Genomic DNA, 19,692 nt, shown 5'->3' on the forward strand with positions numbered 1-19,692 from the left:
GTAGATTATGTTGGTGTGGGTTACATTTCGCGCCTTTAGCGTCACAGAAAACAACTGCTTTCATACTGGAAGACTAGTGCTATAAAATGGAGGAGATTGTATAGACATATGAGCCGAATACATGGGGCAGCACGTGGAATTACATCAGATTCCACTTAATGATTTCAAATAACAGAGAACGAAGGCTACAGCTGTATTCTTCAATCGTTTTCTCATTCATTGGCTGTAGGCTTGATCTCAAGAGTAGGTCTGAGGCCAGATATGTGAATGATGATGAATGTAATTTGTTTGAATTCCAGAAAATTATTGTTTCATGTTGACATCACCATGATGGGAAGTGTTAAAAAGAATCCAGAAAATTATATTGTATCTGCAGTGACTTTTTGATCCGGCCAGGTAAATGAGTAATCTTCAATATATTTGCTTCGGGACAGAATATCCGTTTTGACCGTCTTCTTGGATGCACAAGGTGATACTAATAGACAACAATATAAACATGATTGCGATCGAAATTACATTTGAAGACAGAGAATAAAGTTAGCCAATTAGTTTTGCCTTTCACAGCCATAGCTTTATAAAATAATAGATTATTTTATAAAATTACATTAACCAGCAAGTGTAAGTAAACCTTTGAAAAACACTACCCACTCATATTCACAGATCTTTAACTTTATTATGATTATTGTATTGTTCTAACTGCATGTTTCTCCAAAAGATAGTGTGAATGTAGTATATCGTGCTATTACATTGTCATTCTGCAAACAACCATTGGACATTTTTATTTTGTGACATAAAGACAGCCAGAAAACAAAAGCAATACCAATTGACAATTTAACCCCAAATTCATATGATATGCATTCATCTTATTCACTCCTGTGAGATGTCATATGCCATGAGAAACCAATGGGGTGGTTATATAAGACTTTAACGCTATTGGATTTCTGTGCTGTCTGGAATAGCGAGAAATCGGGCTAAATGATTCTGCCCGGTTGTCATAGTGACAGTATGTTGTGTGAGAAGTTTCTTTGTATTTCACTGACTCCCATACAGCTTGTTTTATACAGCTGATATTTAAGGCTGTGGCACAAACTGTAGTCGTCACTAGTTACCACAGCCACAAAGTCATACTTTTGGCTAAATCCCGCCTATTTCTACAATTTCTCTTCTTAAAGTTAGATTTTATACCTAACCCTAAATTTAACCACACTGCTAACTTTATACCTAACATTAACCTTAAATTAAGACACCAAAATAAATTGCTGCTGATATTCTTGGAACAAGTTATTTTTAATTTATTTACAAAAAAATCAATATGGTTCAGACTCAATTGCCATGTTATTTGCAGTCTTATAAGCATGTTGATGTCACCAAACAGACCTTTGTGGCAATGGGTTTATAAAATGTATTCAATTTGAAAAGTATGTTACAGTAGTACACTTTTCACCCCTCCTTTAATAGAATTGAGTGTCCTCATGTTTAGGCTTAGGTCCACAAGCGCAAATAAAGTGTCCCTTGTTTCATTTGAGCAGTAAAACAATGACCATCTTTGAATTTCTCCTCTAGCATTGCCTCTATACTTTGGAGGACTATTCAGAGTTCAGGAAGTCAGTTTGTTTTCTCATCTCACAAATATGGATGGCCTAATGCATTTCCTGTGTTGTTCACACACAACATAGTGTACAGAGCACAAGGGCAACAGGATGTTTAGCTCAAAGGGAAAAGCCTCATTGCGCTACTTCCCTCACATAGAGCAATCAGGGTCACCCGTTAAAGGAGATATATAACATAATGAATCAATATGATTTTCAATGGTGACCTCAATACCTGAAGATTAGATCTAGAGCAGTGTTACCTACTCAAGTTTTAAGGGAGCAACGACTCATAGTATTTTATAAACACATATCATAGATGCAGTAGATTAAGTAACTCACTCACATACTGCAAGAATGCACACCAACATTGAAAACATTCCAAGGAAAGTAAGTTCTAAAAGTCAGGATGGTGTAAAGCAGGACACACATTGACACACACAGCTTAGGGACACAACGTATCTACTGAAGGACGATGAAGTTGCTCAAGGTGTAACGTCCAAACTAAGTTGCGTTCTATTCAAAGCAGCACCGGTTTCTAGCTCTCATGCATGACCACAATCAGGTGACGACCTCAAACTCAAGTGATCACTAGCGTAAGCAGCAGAGTGATCTAGAGTACACAGTCAACCTCCGGTCACAAGTGAAGGGAAGTGAAGGTCCCTCTTTGTATGAACATTATGGAGAGAACAGGATGTGTGTGTACATCATCAGACATTCAGTCTGCGAGACCACTTAGAGCCCATAGACAGTAAGGTAAACAACAACTCCTAAAGACACTAATCTAAGGATCCTCTGCCTTTTTATCTACATTGTGTCCCTCCCACTCTTGTTTATTTGATTTGAACCACACCGGTTTGGTTCCCTTTATGTTCCTGTTGATGTTGTTGATTCCTGTTTCCCAATAGCATACCTGTGGTGGAGCAACTCCGTTCCCCTCAACCCATTCTTAAATCTGCAGATCTCCCCTTCAGTTTGCCATCTAACCAGACAATGTACTAGCCTAGTGTAAGGGCTGGGCCTGTGCCCAACTCAATAGAGAGGAGGGGCTTTAAACCAGAGGTGCTGTTTAAAGGGCTGCGAGCTGAACACAACAATGCATACCTATGATTAGTGTGGGTATGGCCTCGGAAGCCTGTGGCAGCCAGGCATGCTAATTGCTCTGTGGCCGGCGGAAAAGGTGTAGCTGTTCCAAGGAGAGGAAGTGCAAAGCCTTCAGGCATGTTTGACTACTGCCTATGTACAGTTAAAGTCGGAAGTTTATATACACTTAGGTTGGAGTCATTCAAACTCGTTTTTCAACCATTTAAACTCGTTTTTCAACCACTCCACATATTTCTTGTGAAACAAACTATAGTTTTGGCAAGTCAGTTAGGACATCTACTTTGTGCATGACACAAGTCATTTTTTGTTTACAGACAGATTATTTCACTTATAATTCACTGTATCACAATTCCAGTGGGTCAGAAGTGTCACGAATCCCGCTTCCTGAGTCTGTTTTTGCCTGTGTTCTGTCCTGGAGTGTTTTTTCCGGTGTCCTGGAACGCACCCTGTCTGGTTGCCGGGCGACGTAGCTAGTTGGAGGATCTCTGAGTACCCGCACCTGTATCCCATCAGCTATCTGCACACCTGGTCCTGATCATCACCCCTCCACTTCATAAGCGCTGACCTGACATCCATTCCCTGCTGGATCGTTAGCCATGAACAGTATGTTGTGCCAGCGTATCAGCCTCCAGTTTGATAGAGTTTGTTTTGTTGTTTTGTACGTCTTGCTTGCCTTGAACTCACCTCCCTTTTTTCTGTCTACAGTCATTCACCCGGAACACTCATCCCATCCCTACCTGGTCGTCGGTGACTTCAGTTACTTCCTTGGATCTGCCTATTCAATCCCATCAACTCACCTCCGCTGCCCGCTCCGCCACTTGGATTTTTCTATCACTACATTTAAACTTGTAAATAAATACTCACCTTCGTCTTACTCTCCTTGTCCTGGTCTGCTTCTGGGTTCTACTTTAGAAAACCGTGACAAGAAGTTTACATACACGAAGTTGACTGTGCCTTTAAACAGCTTGGACAATTCCAGAAAATGATGTAATGGCTTTAGAAGCTTCTGTTAGGCTAATTGACATCATTTGAGTCAATTGGAGGTGTACCTGTGGATGTATTTCAAGGCCTACCTTCAAACTCAGTGCCTCTTTGCTTGACATCATGGGAAAATCAAAAGAAATCAGCCAAGACCCCAGAAAAAAAATGTAGACCTCCGCAAGTCTGGTTCATCCTTGGGAGCAATTTCCAAACATCTGAAGGTACCACGTTCATCAGTACAAACAGTAGTACGCAAGTATAAACACCATGGGACTACGCAACCGTCATACCACTCAGGAAGGAGACGCTTTCTGTCTCCTAGAGATGAACGTACTTTGGTGCGAATTGTGCAAATCAATCCAAGAACAACGGCAAAGGACCTTGTGAAGATGCTGGAGAAAACAGATACAAAATTATAGAACATTTGTGGGCAGAACTGAAAAAGTGTGTGCGAGCAAGGAGACCTACAAACCTGACTCAGTTACACCAGCTCTGTCAGGAGGAATGTGCCAAAATTCACCCAACTTATTGTGGGAAGCTTGTGGAAGGCTACCCAAAACGTTTGACCCAAGTTAAACAATTATAAAGGCAATGCTACCAAATACTAATTGAGTGAATGTAAACTTCTGTCACGATCGTTATAATGAGTGGACCAAAGCGCAGTGTGATCTGGGTTCCACATCTTTTTATTACTAGGTGAAACTCACAGCAAAACAAAAACAATAAATCTCAAAATGAAACGTGAAGCTAACAATAGTGCTAACAGGCAACTATCCATAGTCAAGATCCCACAAAGCACAAAGGGGAAATGGCTGCCTAAATATGATCCCCAATCAGAGACAACGGCAAACAGCTGCCTCTGATTGGGAACCATACCTGGCCAACATAGAAACATAATCCCCTAGATGACCCACCCTAGTCACACCCCGACCTAACCAACATAGAGAATAAAAAGCTCTCTATGGTCAGGGCGTGACAGTACCCCCCCCCCCCAAAGGTGCGGACTCCGACCGCAAAACCTGACTCAATAGGGGAGGGTCCGGGTGGGCATCTACCGCCGGGGACTCCAGACCGTGGATCGTCGCCGGAGGAACCGGACCGTGGATCGTCGCCGGAGGAACCGGACCATGGGTCGTCGCCGGGGACTCCAAACCGTGGATCGTCGCCGGGACTCCGGACCGTAGATCGTCGCCGGGGACTCCGGACCGTGGTTCGTCGCCCGGGGACTCTAGACCATGGTTCGTCGCCGGAGGCTCCGGACCGTAGATCGTCGACTGAGAACCCCCGCCGGAGGCTCCGGACCTCAGACCGTCGCTGGAGGCTCCGGACCGCAGACCGTCGCTGGAGGCTCCGGACCGCCGACCGTCGCTGGAGTCTCCGGACCGCCGACCGTCGCTGGAGGCTCCGGACCGCGGACCGTCTCAGGAGGTTCCGGACTGTGAAACGTCGCCGGAAGCTCCGGACTGGGAACTGTCGCCGGAAGCTTGGTACGTGGGGCCGGCACTGCACTCAGGGCGAGTGCGGTGAAGAGGCACAGGACGTACTGGACTGTGGAGGCACACTGGAGGCCTGATGCGTGGAGCCGGTACAGGTGGCACCAAGCTGGTGACACGCACCTCAGGGCGAGTGCGGGGAGGAGGCACAGGACGTACTGGACTGTAGAGGTGCACTGGAGGCCTGAAGCGTGGGGCCGGTACAGGTGGCACCGGGCTGGTGACACGCAACTCAGGGCGAGTGCGGGGAGGAGGCAAAGGACGCACTGGACTGTGATGGCGCACTGGAGTCCTGAAGCGTGGGGCCGGTACAGGTGGCACCGGGCTGGTGACACGCACTTCAGGGGGCGAGTGCGAGGAGCAGGAACAGGACGGACCTGACTGGGAAAGCTCAATTGAGGGAGAGTGCGAGGAGCAGGAACAGGGCTGTGGAATGGGAATGTGATGAAAGAAATAAAAGCTGAAATAAATCATTCTCTCTACTATTATTCTGACATTTCGCATAGCTAAAAGAAAGTGGTGATCTTAACTGACCTAAGACATGGAGTTTTTACTAGGATTAAATGTCAGGAATTGTGAAAAACAGAGTTTAAATGTTTTTGGCTAAGGTGTATGTAAACTTCCGAATTCAACTGTATGTAGGACTGCCTGTGGGACTGCCTGTGGGACTTTTTTAACCGAACGTGACTAAAACTGGTTTAGTGTAGACAAAGACAACACTGCATGGTAATATTGAGGTACCTTTTAGGTACATTAGTAGTGACATGTGACTATGAGTTCATGTGTTGGACCTGTTGTTGAGCCTCTAATGGGAGTGTGCTTATCCAGGGAATGTGCCAGTTAGAGGATCTGGTTAAATGGATGTGTAAAGTGTGTCAACAGTGTCATGCTTAGGAATTATACACATGACAAGGATGTATAATATCTGAAATAAAGTATGTGGACACCTGCTCGTCTAACATCTCATTCCAAAATCATGGGCATTAATATGGAGTTGGTCCCCCTTTGCTGCTAGAGTATAACTCTCCTGGGAAGGCTTTCCACTAGATGTAGGAACATTGCTGCGGGGACTTGCTTCCATTCAGCCACAAGAGCATTAGTGAGATCGGGCAATGATGTTGGGCGATTAGGCCTGGCTTGCAGTCGGCGTTCCAATTCATCCCAAAAGTGTTCGATGAGGTTGAGGTCAGGGCTCTGTGCAGACCAGTCTTCCACACCGATCTCGACAAACCATTTCTGTATGGACCTCACTTTGTGCATGGGGGCATTGTCATGCTGAAACAGGAAAGAGCCTTCCCCAAACAGTTACTACAAATTTGGAAGTACGGAATCGTCTAGAATATCATTGTAAGCTGTAGCGTTAAGATTTCCCTTCACTGGAACTAAGGGGCCTAACCCAAACCATGAAAAACAGCCCCAGACCATTATTCTTCCTCCACCAAACGTTACAGTTGCCACTATGCATTCGGGCAGATAGCGATGTCCTGGCATATGCCAAACCCAGATTCATCCGTCGAACTGCCAGATCGTGAAGTGTGATTCATCACTCCAGAAAACGCATTTCCACTGTTCCAGAGTCAGTGAGCTTTACACCCCTCCAGCATACAATTGGGATTGCACATGGTTATCTTAGGCTTGTTTGTGGCTGCTCATTTCATGAAGCTCCCGACGAACAGTTCTTGTGCTGACGTTGCTTCCAGAGGCAGTTTGGAACTCTGTATTGAGTGTTGCAACCAAGGACAGACGATTTGTACGCACTTCAGCACTCGGCGGTCCTGTTGTTGCTCCTAGACGTTGTTGCTCCTAGACGTTTCCACTTCACAATATCAGCACTTACAGTTGACCGGGGAAGCTCTAGCAGTGCAGAAATTTGACGAACTGACTTGTTGGAAAGGTGGCATTCTATGACAGTGCCACGTTGAAAGTCACTGAGCTCTTCAGTAAGGCCATTCTATTGCCAATTTTTGTCTATGGAGATTGCATGGTTGTGTGCTTAATTTTATACACTTGTCAGCAATGGGTGTGGCTGAAATAACCAAATCCACTAATTTGAAGGGGTGTCCACATACTTTTGTAGATACAGTGCAAATTCAAATGGAGGGTCATTGCTGTGAAGCCCTTGCGAGAGAGAAATGCTTATAATGGATGGCCCCAGCTAGGATAATAGGTAGAATGTGAACTATGTGTGTCTATGTGACCATCCATGATGATGTTGGGTAAGGAGATAAGTAATTTACCCCGCTATGAGGATATAATAACACTTTAAATGCCATTCAGAAGACACATGAGGGATGTGCTTGACCAGATTGGAAAAGCTCCTGTTTAGTTCAGCAAGATACTGCACTGTGGGCTTATAGGAAATGAATACTTGGACTCTTTGTTTTCATTTCACCTACAATGGGCCTTTCCTAGACTAGTTTCCGTGTTTGTATCCTATGTTAGTGTTATTGAAACCTGAGCCTGCTAAATGGGGGAACTGTGTTTTTGGTAAGGTGGACAGACCTTTGTTGCTTGGGGGGGGGGTTGATTTGGGCGGCTGCAGTTCATTTGGCTTCCCTGTAATCATCCGACCCCACCGTATAAAAGGGATTATTGAACATGTTGGTGAGGAAGTTACAGATGACTCTTTATCACTCTCATGGGGATGTTACGGAGAGCAGCGAAAGAGCGAGAGAGAGAGCAAGAAAGAGAAAGACACTGAGACTGAGAGAGACACAGAGAGGCACATCGATACAGCCAATATGACAAATAAATTGACCAACATTGCAGAGATTAATCTGAAATTTCAGAAGCTGGTCCATTTTAAGCACAGTTTAACTTGGGTTTTTCACGCAAAAATATCACTGTCTGGCTAATAATGGGGGTCTCAAGGAAGAAAATGGGCTGGTGTACTACTGGTTTCAATTGAAGTCCCCCAGTGCTTAATCTGGCCCGGAGATGTTTCCGCTCTCCCCACAATCCCAGAGGAGGACTCACTGACTGATAGCGCTGAGTCACTCATGACTCCTCATCTTACTCTATGCAAGAATATTTAAATATTTTTTTCTCCCACTTCAGCTGTGTGATCCCCCCTTCCTCCCTCATCCTCCCCTCTTCATCTGGGAATCACAACATCTGAAAAATCACCACTTCCCGCTCCATAAAGAGTCGCATTGTGCCCAGATTATTTGATTGTTTTCAGATGTTGAAGCTCTTCCTACACAAAAGAAGAAGAGAAAAGAGGAAGAACAGGGACCTGTCCAGAAAAGCCTCTCCGGGGCCTCCTAGCCACCGGGGGTGGGTGGGGAGACACATGGGGATCGGCGGAGGCAACCGAAGGGGTGGCATGCGGAGAGCAAAGGGACAAGCTTGGTGCTGGGTGGGGGCGACAATTCAGGGATGAAAAATTTGTCGTATGGAAATGGATGAGTAGTGGGCAGGGGTGGGGATGAGGTGGGAATTGGCCCCCTCTACCAGCATACGTGAACAGGGATGGAGGGATGGAAGGAGAGGAGTGGTGGAAGAAGAGGGAAAGGGGTGGGGGAGATGCAGGAATAGGGGGAAGCGAGAAGAACCGTGAAGGGTGTATAGTCTGCCAAGAATGTATAGTCTGCCATGCCAGGGAATAATGGGTATGATTCAGGGCTTTTCAAGCATGGAGTCCCGTGCTTGTCAAATAGCATGTAACCAGCAGACTTTTGTGTGAGGATTGAGTAGTGTGGAGGGGAAGCAACAGACTCACGCTGAATGGCGCTTTTGTTTCTGAGGCTGTTGCGGCTTTTTACATTTGACCAAGCCTTCAGGAGAGCAGAGGAAGTAGATATCAGGCCTTTGCCTTGTGATTCCTGTAGAGCTCAGAGACGGAGGCAGCAAACCTGGTGATGAGAAAGAACAAGTGAGAAAAGGACTCCTACTGTGTAGTGCCACACACACACACACACACACACACACACACACACACACACACACACACACACACACACACACACACACACACACACACACACACACACACACACACACACACACACACACACACACACACACACACACACACACACACACACACACACTCCACCCCCGTCTGCCCTGTCCATGTGTGACTCACAGCACATCAGCAGCAGCACCGTGAGAACTTCAAAAAGAGTCTGGCTGTACATTCACCGTGTATTCAACCCCTGCTCTTTAAATAGCTCTGCCTCCAAACAGAAAAATCCATGCATTAGAAATGACTGAATCATACATGAATTAAAGAGACACAGTACTCAAAGGAGTGCTGCACAGACAATGGCATTTTGTCTCACCCTTCCCTACATATCATATGTGTATGACAGTGGAGGCTGGTGGGAGGAGCTATAGGAGGATGGGCTCATTGTAATGGCTGGAATGGAATAAATGGAATGGAGTCAAGCATGTGATTTCCATATGTTTGATGTGTTTGATACCGTTCCATCGATTACCTTCCAGCCAATACAATGAGCCCATCCTCCTATAGCTCCTCCCACTAGCCACCACTGGTGTATGATGCATTTATGGGAACAGTGTGTGTGTTTATTTGAGTGGTGCTCTCTGCGTGTGTGTGTATGCGCGCATGTGTGTGTGTGTCATGTGTATATGTGTGTGTACATGTGTGTGTTTTGGCCCCACCTCACAGAGCGGAATGCACCTGGCCTGACAGGCAGACGGTGGAATGCTGCAGGCCCGCCTCTCACCAAGGGAGGCTGGGCTGCAGGCCCTCTCTCTTTCTCTCTACTGCACAGAGATCCAGATACACCCCCCCCCCCCCCCCCCCCCCCCCCACACACACACACACACATACACAGTCTTTAGGCTAGGGTCAGCCTGTAGCCAAGGGCTCCACATGCACCTGTGTGTGTGTGTGTGTGTTTGTGTGTGTGAGAGAGAGTGTGTGTGTGTGTGTGTGTGTGTGTGTGTGTGTGTGTGTGTGTGTGTGTGTGTGTGTGTGTGTGTGTGTGTGTGTCTGGTCGATTGTGCCTCCCTGCCTGCCTGTGCGTGTTTGTGCTTGGATGAACAAATGTATCTGGAGTGCAACCTGAGAGCAATTCATTTTTCCTTTGGAGCAGAAGCTGTGTAATTTTCATTGCTTCACGCATTGTAATTAAGTCATTCCATGGTGCTGCAAATTCCAACCAACAAAGTGAGTTTACAGCTTCTTTTAGGAACTGCCAGATCTCTCCCCCTGCACTCTTCAGCTCAACTCCGCTTACCCTTACTCTCATCATCTACTTTCTGATCCCGGTGCGTGTGTGTTTGTGTGTGTCTGTGTGTGTGTGTATGCATGCGTGTGCACACTAAGTGTAACTGTATTATACACTCTTAGGGGGGAAAAATGATATCTACAACCTTAAAGGTTTCTTTGGCTGTCCCCATAGGAAAACACCTTTGAATTACCCTTTTTGGTAAGATTCGGGGTCCTGACAAATTTCATTATCTGGACAAAGTTCAGCTCTGCTGGGAAAAAATAATGCGATTCCAGGGACCAAACCTCTGGGAATACACGTTCACTAAAATGGATCACTCCTACAGACACGTGGCTTGCAATATAAAACAGGCAGACAGGCATCGAGGCATTCAGTTACTGTTCGATTGAATGTTAGAATGGTCAAAACGAGTGACCTAATCAACTTTGAGTGTGGTATGATTGTCAGTGCCAGGCACGCCGGATCCAGTATCTCTGAAACGGCCGCCCTCATGGCCTTTTCACGCACGATAATGCATAGGGTTTCTCAAGAATGGTGCGACAAACAAAAATCATTCAGTCAGCGGCAGTCCTGTGGGCGAAAACAGCTTGTTGATGAAAGAGGTGGAAGAAGAATGCCTAGAATCGTGCAAGCTAACGGGAGGGTCACAAACAGGCAAATAACGACGCAGTACAACAGTGGTGTGAACGGTATCCTGTGGGCGAAACAGCTTGTTGGTGAGAGAGGTTGAAGGAGAACAGAATCTTAGAATGCACAACTTGTCGATATTTGTCACGGATGGGCTATTCCAGCAGACGACCACACCGGGTTCCACTCCTATCAGCTAAAAACAAGAAGAAGCGGCTCCAGCGGGCACGCGAACACCAACACTGGACAATTAAGGAGTGGAAAAACATTGCCTGGTTCAACGAATCCGGGTTCCTGTTGGGTCATGCTGATTGCAGTCTGGATTTGGTGTAAGCAGCATGAGTCCATGGACCCATTCTGCCTGGTGTCAACGGTACAGGCTGGTGCCACTGATGTATTGTCGTCCAATCTGCAGCAACCCAACACTAGATGGGTGTACCTACTAACCTGGCCGGTGAGTGTATGTTTGGTTGCATATTAATTAAAGGTGGAAGCAAATGATGAAGGATCTGATATTCTTCTTCATACTTGTAATGGTTAAGGCTAGGTTTGGTAGTAGGATAATCTGACCCTAGATCTGTAGTATTGGTGCAACTTCTACTTAAATGTACCCTTTTTAGCCCTTTTTAGTGATATTGGATGTGGCACAAATAGCACAAGACACACACTGCTTTCAATGAAGAGTCCCTCCATCCACATGATTCAAATGCATTTCAGGAAGGAGGCCTTCTGCACTCTGTTCTCCCCTCCTAAAAGATTTGTTTTATTTTTTGAAGAGAGGAGCTATAAAAAGAAAGCCTTCGCATAGTGCCGTCTTTCAGGGGCAATTTGCTGCATGGCAGTCTTGAGACTCGCAGAGCCAATTGATTTTTGCATTGCTTTTCTGATCCTTTGCACAGCACCAGGATTTTAGGATTTGTTTTCTCAAACGGTACAAATAAGCAGGGGCTGTCTGTTTGTTTGGGATGAAAAAAGGGGGAGAAAGGGGTGAGGGGGGAAAGCAACCCAAGGGGTGCTCCCCTCCTTTTGGGGCCTGTTGCATTGACTCTGACCGTGGTTAGAAAGCAAACTCAAAGCGTCTCCTTTCACATTTAAAGTGGCTTTATGTGGGCTGACAGTGGTGCTGAGCTGACTGACAGAGGCTTGGTGTCACACAGACCCAGCTCAGACCCAGCACAGCCCCCAGCTCCCCCAGTGCTGGAGCCTGGTGGGGCTTATTCTCTCAACTCAGGTTTTAGATGGGAAATGGCAGATTTCACTGTTTAGTCAAATAGAGTGAGCGTGCGTGTGGCGGGGGGAGTACACAGTGCACACGCAGATGTTGGGTGTGCCTGTATGTGCTTGTTTGTATGTGCTTGTGATGAATTGCTTTTGCATGTGAACGTGGAAGAGAAAAAACGTGTGCCGATACAGTGACTAGGTAGATGTGGTGATGAACAACCAGCAGCACTGTTGCTAAGTTAAATATGAACTACTTTCTTGTATAAGGTTGTTTTGTGGTCTCTAATGCCACCTAGTGTAAAGAGAACCTAAGTGCTATAAAATGATTGACCATAGATTGTAAAACAAATTAAACTGATGTAGGCTACTTATTACCTTTTGTCTATTTGCTTTTTAAAATATCCTCTGAATTTGGAAAATGGCTTTAAGTTATTGTGCAAAAGAGTGACATACTTAGGAAATTGTCCCTAAAGAGGGTTCTCTGGATCTTGAAGGCGTGAGTAGGCACAGATATCATCAACCCCCATACTAGGCTTATTGTCCAACTAAATTTTATCAACTTTATCAAATGCTTGCTGCAGTCGTAGCCTCGATGAGTCACAGTGCAGAGGATTCCACTGCATATCATTTCCAATAGAGGTCGCTAATGCACCTAGTCAGAACCATACATGTTACAGTGATAAAGAGGACCCATCCTTGGCTCTTGCAACCTTAGTTTACTCTAATCCCTGATCATTGAAACACACTTCCTGATCGGAATGTGCCATCAGCGTTTTTATTAGAAGCCACCAACCAGATTATTATACTATCATCCTTGTATCTTGATTCCAGTTAATCTTTTACTACCAATATTTAGGGCCCTGAGTGTTTCCTGACTGTGTATAGGGATCTGCCATGCCATTCTTTGTGTATGTAGCCTATGTAATGGTTATCATAGCATTGTGGGATCATGTATCCACTCTTAGCTTCAGACACAGTGCTCTTCACATTCACACTAATCCATCGGTCTGAATCCCTCTTCAAAGAGTGCAGTCAAACGGAAGAAATGGCCTGTAAGTCACCTTGGAGGAGGGAATCCACTGAGCTGGGATAGCGCAATTATAAACACTGGGGCTAATTCATTAGCACATGATTTCTCACTCTTAATGAAAGCCTGTGCCTGGGGGTACCTCTGTCTGGGCACTGTGGGCACCTCTGTCTGGGCACTGTGGGCCTGCCCCAGACCTTTTGTCGCTTGTGTGTTTGTGTCAAAGGAGGCTGGTGGGAGGAGCTATAGGAGGACATGGTCATTGTTATGGCTGGAATGTAATAAATGGAACGGAGTCAAACGTGGTTTCCGTATGTTTGATGTGTTTTATACCCAGTGGTGGAAAAAGTACTCAATTGTCATACTTGAGTAAAAGTAAAGATGACTTAAAGTATCTGGTTTTAAATATACTTTAGTAGCAAAAGTAAATGTAATTGCTAAAATATACTTATGTATCAAAAAGTATAAATAATTTTATATTCCTTATATTAACCTAACCAGACGGCACAATTTTCAGATAGCCAGGGGCATGCGCCAACACGCAGACATAATTTACAAAAGAAGCAGTTGTGTTTAACGTCGCAATTCAGCGGCTCAGACACGAGACTTATGTGGCAGGGACTACAGACAATCACGGACTACAAAAGGAAAACCAGCCACGTGGCCAAGACCGACGTCTTGCTTCCGGACAGGCTAAACACATTCTTCGCATGCTTTGAGGATAACACAGTGCCACAGACAGGGCCCGCTACCAAGGACTGTGGGCTCACCTTCTATGTGGCCGACGTGAATAAAAATGTAAACGTGTTAACCCTCACAAGGTTGTCGGCCCAGACGGCATCCCTAGCCGCGTCCTCAGAGCATGCGCAGACCAGCTGGCTGGTATGTTTACGGGCATATTCAATCTCTCCCTATCCCAGTCTGCTGTCCCCACATGCTTCAAGATGGCCACCATTGTTCCTGTACCCAAGAAGGCAAAGGTAACTGAACTAAATGACTATTCCCTCGTAGCAATCCCTTCTGTCATCATAAAGTACCTTGAGAGACTAGTCAAGGATCATATCACCTCTACCTTACCTGCCACCCTAGACTCACTTCAATTTGCTTACCGCCCCAATAGATCCACAGACAATGCAATGGCCATCACTCTGCATACTGCCCTATCCCACCTGGACAAGAGGAATACCTATGTAAGAATGCTGTTTATTGACAATAGCTCAGCATTCAACACCATAGCACCCTCCAAGCTCATCCTTAAGCTTGAGGCCCTGGGTCTGAACCTCTCCCTGTGCAACTGGGTCCTGGACTTTCTGACGGGCCACCCCCAGGTGGTGAAGGTAGGAAACATCACCTCCACTCTGCTGATCCTCAACACTGGGGCCCCACAAGGGTGCGCGCTCAGCCCCCTACTGTAATCCCTTTTCACCCATGAGTGCGTGGCCAAGCATGCCTCCAACTCAATCATCAAGTTTGCAGACGACACAACAGTAGTGGGCTTGATTACCAACGATAACGAGACAGCCTACAGGGAGGAGGTGAGGGCTCTGGAAGTGTGGTACCTGGAAAACAACCTCTCACTTAACGTCAACAAAACAAAGGAGATGATTGTGGATTTCAGGAAACAGCAGAGGGTGGACCCCCCCAATCTACATTGATGGGACCGCAGTGGAGTAGGTGGAAAGCTTCAAGATCCTTGGCGTACACATCACTGACAAACTGAAATGGACCACCCACACAGACAGTGTGCTGAAGAAGGCCTCTTCAACCTCAGGAAGCTAAAGAAACGTGGCTTGTCACCTAAAACCCTCACAAACTTTTACAGATGCACAATTGAAAGCATCCTGTCGGCTGTATCACCGCCTGGTATGGCAATTGCACCGCCCGCAACCGCAAGGCTCTCCAGAGGGTGGTGCGGTCTGCCCAACGCATTACCGGGGGCAAACTACCCACCCTCCAGGACACCTACAGCACCCGATGCCACAGGAAGATCAAAAATATCATCAAGGACATCAACCACCCTGAGCCACTGCCTGTTCACCCCGCTATCATCCAGAAGGCAAGGTCAGTATAGGTGCATCAAAGCTGGGACCGAGAGACTGAAAAACAGCTTCTATCTCAAGGCCATTAGACTGTAAAACAATCACTCGCACATTAGAGGCTGCTGCCTATAGGCATAGACTAGAACTCACTGGCTACTTTAAGGAATGGAACACTAGTCACTAATAATGTTAACATATCTTGTGTTACTCATCTCATATGTATATACTGTATTCTGTACTATTCTACGGTATCTTAGTCACTTAATAATGTTTACATATCTTACATTACTCATCTAAATATGTATATACTGTATTCTATACTATTCTAATGTATTTTAGTCCATTCTGCTCTGACATCGCTTGTCCATATACACTACCGTTCAAAAGTTTGGGGTCACTTAGAAATGTCCTAGTTTTTAAAAGAAAAGCTATTTTTTTGTCCATTGAAATAACATCAAATTGTGTAAACATTGTTTATGTTGTAAATGACTATTGTAGCCGGAAACGGCTGATTTTGAATATCTACATAGGTGTACAGAGGCCCATTATCAGCAACCATCACTCCTGTGTTACAATGGCATGTTGTGTTAGCTAATCCAAGTTTATAATTTTAAAAGGCTAATTGATCATTAGAAAACCCTTTTGAAATCATGTTAGCACAGTTGAAAACTGTTGTGCTGATTAAAGAAGCAATAACACTGGCCTTCTTAAGACTAGTTGAGTATCTGGAGCATCAGCATTTGTGGGTTCGATTACAGGCTCAAAATGGCCAGAAACAAAGCACTTTCTTCTGAAACTCGTCAGTCTATTCTTGTTCTGAGAAATGAAGGCTATTCCATGCGAGAAATTGCCAAGAAACTGAAGATCTCGTACAACGCTGTGTACCACTCCCTTCAAATGCTGATATTACTGCACTTTCATAAAGTCTCGTCTAAAACTGAGTTTGTAACCTCAGTGCGTCACAACAAGTAAATGAAGGTTGGGTTTGGATTACAATTATGTCAACAAATCATGCCCCTTTTTGCCAAGCTCCATAGTAAAAAATACTTTAAAGTACTACTGAAGTAGTTTTTTTGTGTAGATGTACTTTAATTTACTATTTATATTTTTGACAACTTTTACTTTTATTTCACTACATTCCTAAAGAAAATTCTGTACTTTTTACTCCACAGATTTTCCCGGACACCCAAAAGTACTACTTACATTTTGAATTCTTAGCAGGACAGGAAAATGGTACAATTCATGCACTAATCAAGAGAACATCCCTGGTCATCCCTACTGCCTCTTACAGTGCATTCGGAAAGTATTCAGACCTCTTGACTTTTTACACACTTTGTTACGTTACAGCCTTATTCTAAAATTGATTAAGTTAAATGTTTTCCTCATCAATCTACACACAATACCCCATAATGACAAAGTGAAAACAGGTTTTTAGAAATTGTAGCAAATTTATATATATAAAAAAAGATACCTTATTTCAGACCCTTTGCTATGAGACTCGAAATTGAGCTCAGGTGCATCCTGTTTCCATTGATCATCCTTGAGATGTTTCTACAACTTGATTGGAGTCCACCTGTGATAAATTCAATTGATTGGACATGATCTGGAAAGGCACACATCTGTCTATATAAGGTCCCACAGATGACAGTGCATGTCAGAGCAAAAACCAAGCCTTGAAGTCGAAGGAATTGTCCGTAGAACTAAGAGACAGGATTGTGTTGAGGCACAGATCTGGGGAAGCGTGTAAAAAAAGTATGCGGCATTGAAGGTCCCCAAGAAGACAGTGGCCTCCATCATTCTTAAATGGAAGAACCACCAAGACTCTTCCTAGAGCTGGCCACCCGGCCAAACTGAGCAATTGGGGGGATTGGTCAGGGGGGTGACCAAGAACCCGATGATCACTCTGACAGAGCTCCAGAGTTCCTCTGTGGAGATGGGAGAACCTTCTAGAAAGACAACCATCTCTGCATCAATCAGGTCTTTATGTTTGAGTGGCCAGACAGAAGCCACTCCTCAGTAAAAGGCACATGACATTCCACTTGAAGTTTGCCAAAAGGCACATAAAGGACTCTCATGCCATGAGAAAAAAGATTCTCTGGTCTGATGAAACCAAGATTGAAATCTTTGGCCTGAATACCAAGTGTCACACCTATAGGAAACCTGGCACCATCCCTACAGTGAAGCGTAGAGGTGGCAGCATCATGCTGTGGGGATATTTTTCAGTGGCAGGGACTGGGAGACTAGTCAGCATTGAGGGAAAGATGAAGTGAGCAAAGTACTGAGATATCCTTGATGAAGACCTGCTCCAGAGCGCTCAGGATATCACGGCTCAGGAAAAGACCTAGATGCAGACAGTTCGAAGTAACAAATGTTTATTACAAAAACAGGGGGCAGGCAAACGACAGGTCAAGGGCAGACAGAGGTCAGTAATCCAGAGCAGAGTCCGAAAGGTACAGAACGGCAGGCAGGCTCAGGGTCAGGGCAGGCAGAATGGTCAAACCGGGAAAACTAGAAAACAGGGACTAGAGAAAAAACAGGAGTACGGGGAAAACACTGGTAGGCTTGACGAGACAAGACGAACTGGCAACAGACAAAAGAGAACACAGGTATAAATACAATAGGGATAATGGGGAAGATGGGTGACACCTGGAGTGGGGTGGAGACAAGCACAAAGACAGGTGAAACAGATCAGGGTGTGACACAGGATGTTTTTCAGCGGCAGGGACTGGGAGTCTAGTCAGGATCGAGGGAAAGACGAACGGAGCAAAGTAAAGAGAGATCCTTGATGAAAACCTGCTCCTGAGCGCTCAGGACCTCAGACTGGGGCAAAGGTTCACCTTCCAACAGGACAACGGCCCTAAGCACGCAGCCAAGACAATGCAGGCGTGGCTTCGGGACAAGTCTCAATGTTCTTGAGTGTCCTAGCCAGAGCCCGGACTTGAACCCATTCTAACATATTTGGAGAGATCTGAAAATAGCTGTGCAGTGGCGCTCCCCATCTAACCAGACAGAGCTTGAGAGGATCTGCAGAGAAAAATGGGATAAAGTCCCCAAATACAGGTGTGCCAAGGTTGCAGCGTCATACCCAAGAAGACTCGAGGCTGTAATCACTGCCAAAGGGGCTTCAACAAAGTACTGAGTAAAGGGTCAGAATACTTCTAAATGTGATATTTCCGTTTTTTTATTTTGATTAAAAACCCGTTTTTGCCTTGTCATTATGGGGTATTGTGTGTAAATTGATGAGGAAAAAACAAACAATTTTATCCATTTTAGAATAAAGCGTAAACAAAATGTGGAAAAAGTCAAGGGGTCTGAATACTTTCTGAATGCACTGTATCTGTCGGACTCACAAAACACAAATACTTTGTTTGTAAATGATGTCAGAGTCCCTGGCTATCCATAAATTAAGGAAACAAGAAAATTGTGCCATCTGGTTTGCTTAATATACTGCTCAAAAAAATAAAGGGAACACTAAAATAACACATCCTAGATCTGAATGAATGAAATATTCGTATTAAATACTTTTTTCTTTACATAGTTGAATGTGCTGACAACAAAATCACACAATTATCAATGGAAATCAAATTTATCAACCCATGGAGGTCTGGATTTGGAGTCACACTCAAAATTAAAGTGGAAAACCACACTACAGGCTGATCCAACTTTGATGTAATGTCCTTAAAACAAGTCAAAATGAGGCTCAGTAGTGTGTGTGGCCTCCACGTGCCTGTATGACCTCCCTACAACGCCTGGGCATGCTCCTGATGAGGTGGCCGATGGTCTCCTGAGGGATTTGAATATATATATATATATATATATCCTATATCCTCCCAGACCTGGACTAAAGCATCCGCCAACTCCTGGAGAGTCTGTGGTGCAACGTGGCGTTGGTGGATGGCGCGAGACATGATGTCCCAGATGTGCTCAATTGGATTCAGGTCTGGGGAACGGGCGGGCCAGTCCATAGCATCAATGCCTTCCTCTTGCAGGAACTGCTGACACACACCAGCCACATGAGGTCTAGCATTGTCTTGCATTAGGAGGAACCCAGGGCCAACCGCACCAGCATTTGGTCTCACAAGGGGTCTGAGGATCTCATCTCGGTACCTAATGGCAGTCAGGCTACCTCTGGCAAGCACATGGAGGGCTGTGCGGCCCCCCAAAGAAATGCCACCCCACACCATGACTGACCCACCGCCAAACCGGTCATGCTGGAGGATGTTGCAGGCAGCAGAACGTTCTCCACGGCGTCTCCAGACTCTGTCACGTCTGTCACATGTGCGTGTGAACCTGCTTTCATCTGTGAAGAGCACAGGGCGCCAGTGGTGAATTTGCCAATCTTGGTGTTCTCTGGCAAATGCCAAACGTCCTGCACGGTGTTGGGCTGTAAGCACAACCCCCACCTGTGGA

The sequence above is a fragment of the Salvelinus namaycush genome, chromosome 28, assembly GCF_016432855.1.
Source record: "Salvelinus namaycush isolate Seneca chromosome 28, SaNama_1.0, whole genome shotgun sequence".
Classification (NCBI taxonomy): domain Eukaryota; kingdom Metazoa; phylum Chordata; class Actinopteri; order Salmoniformes; family Salmonidae; genus Salvelinus; species Salvelinus namaycush.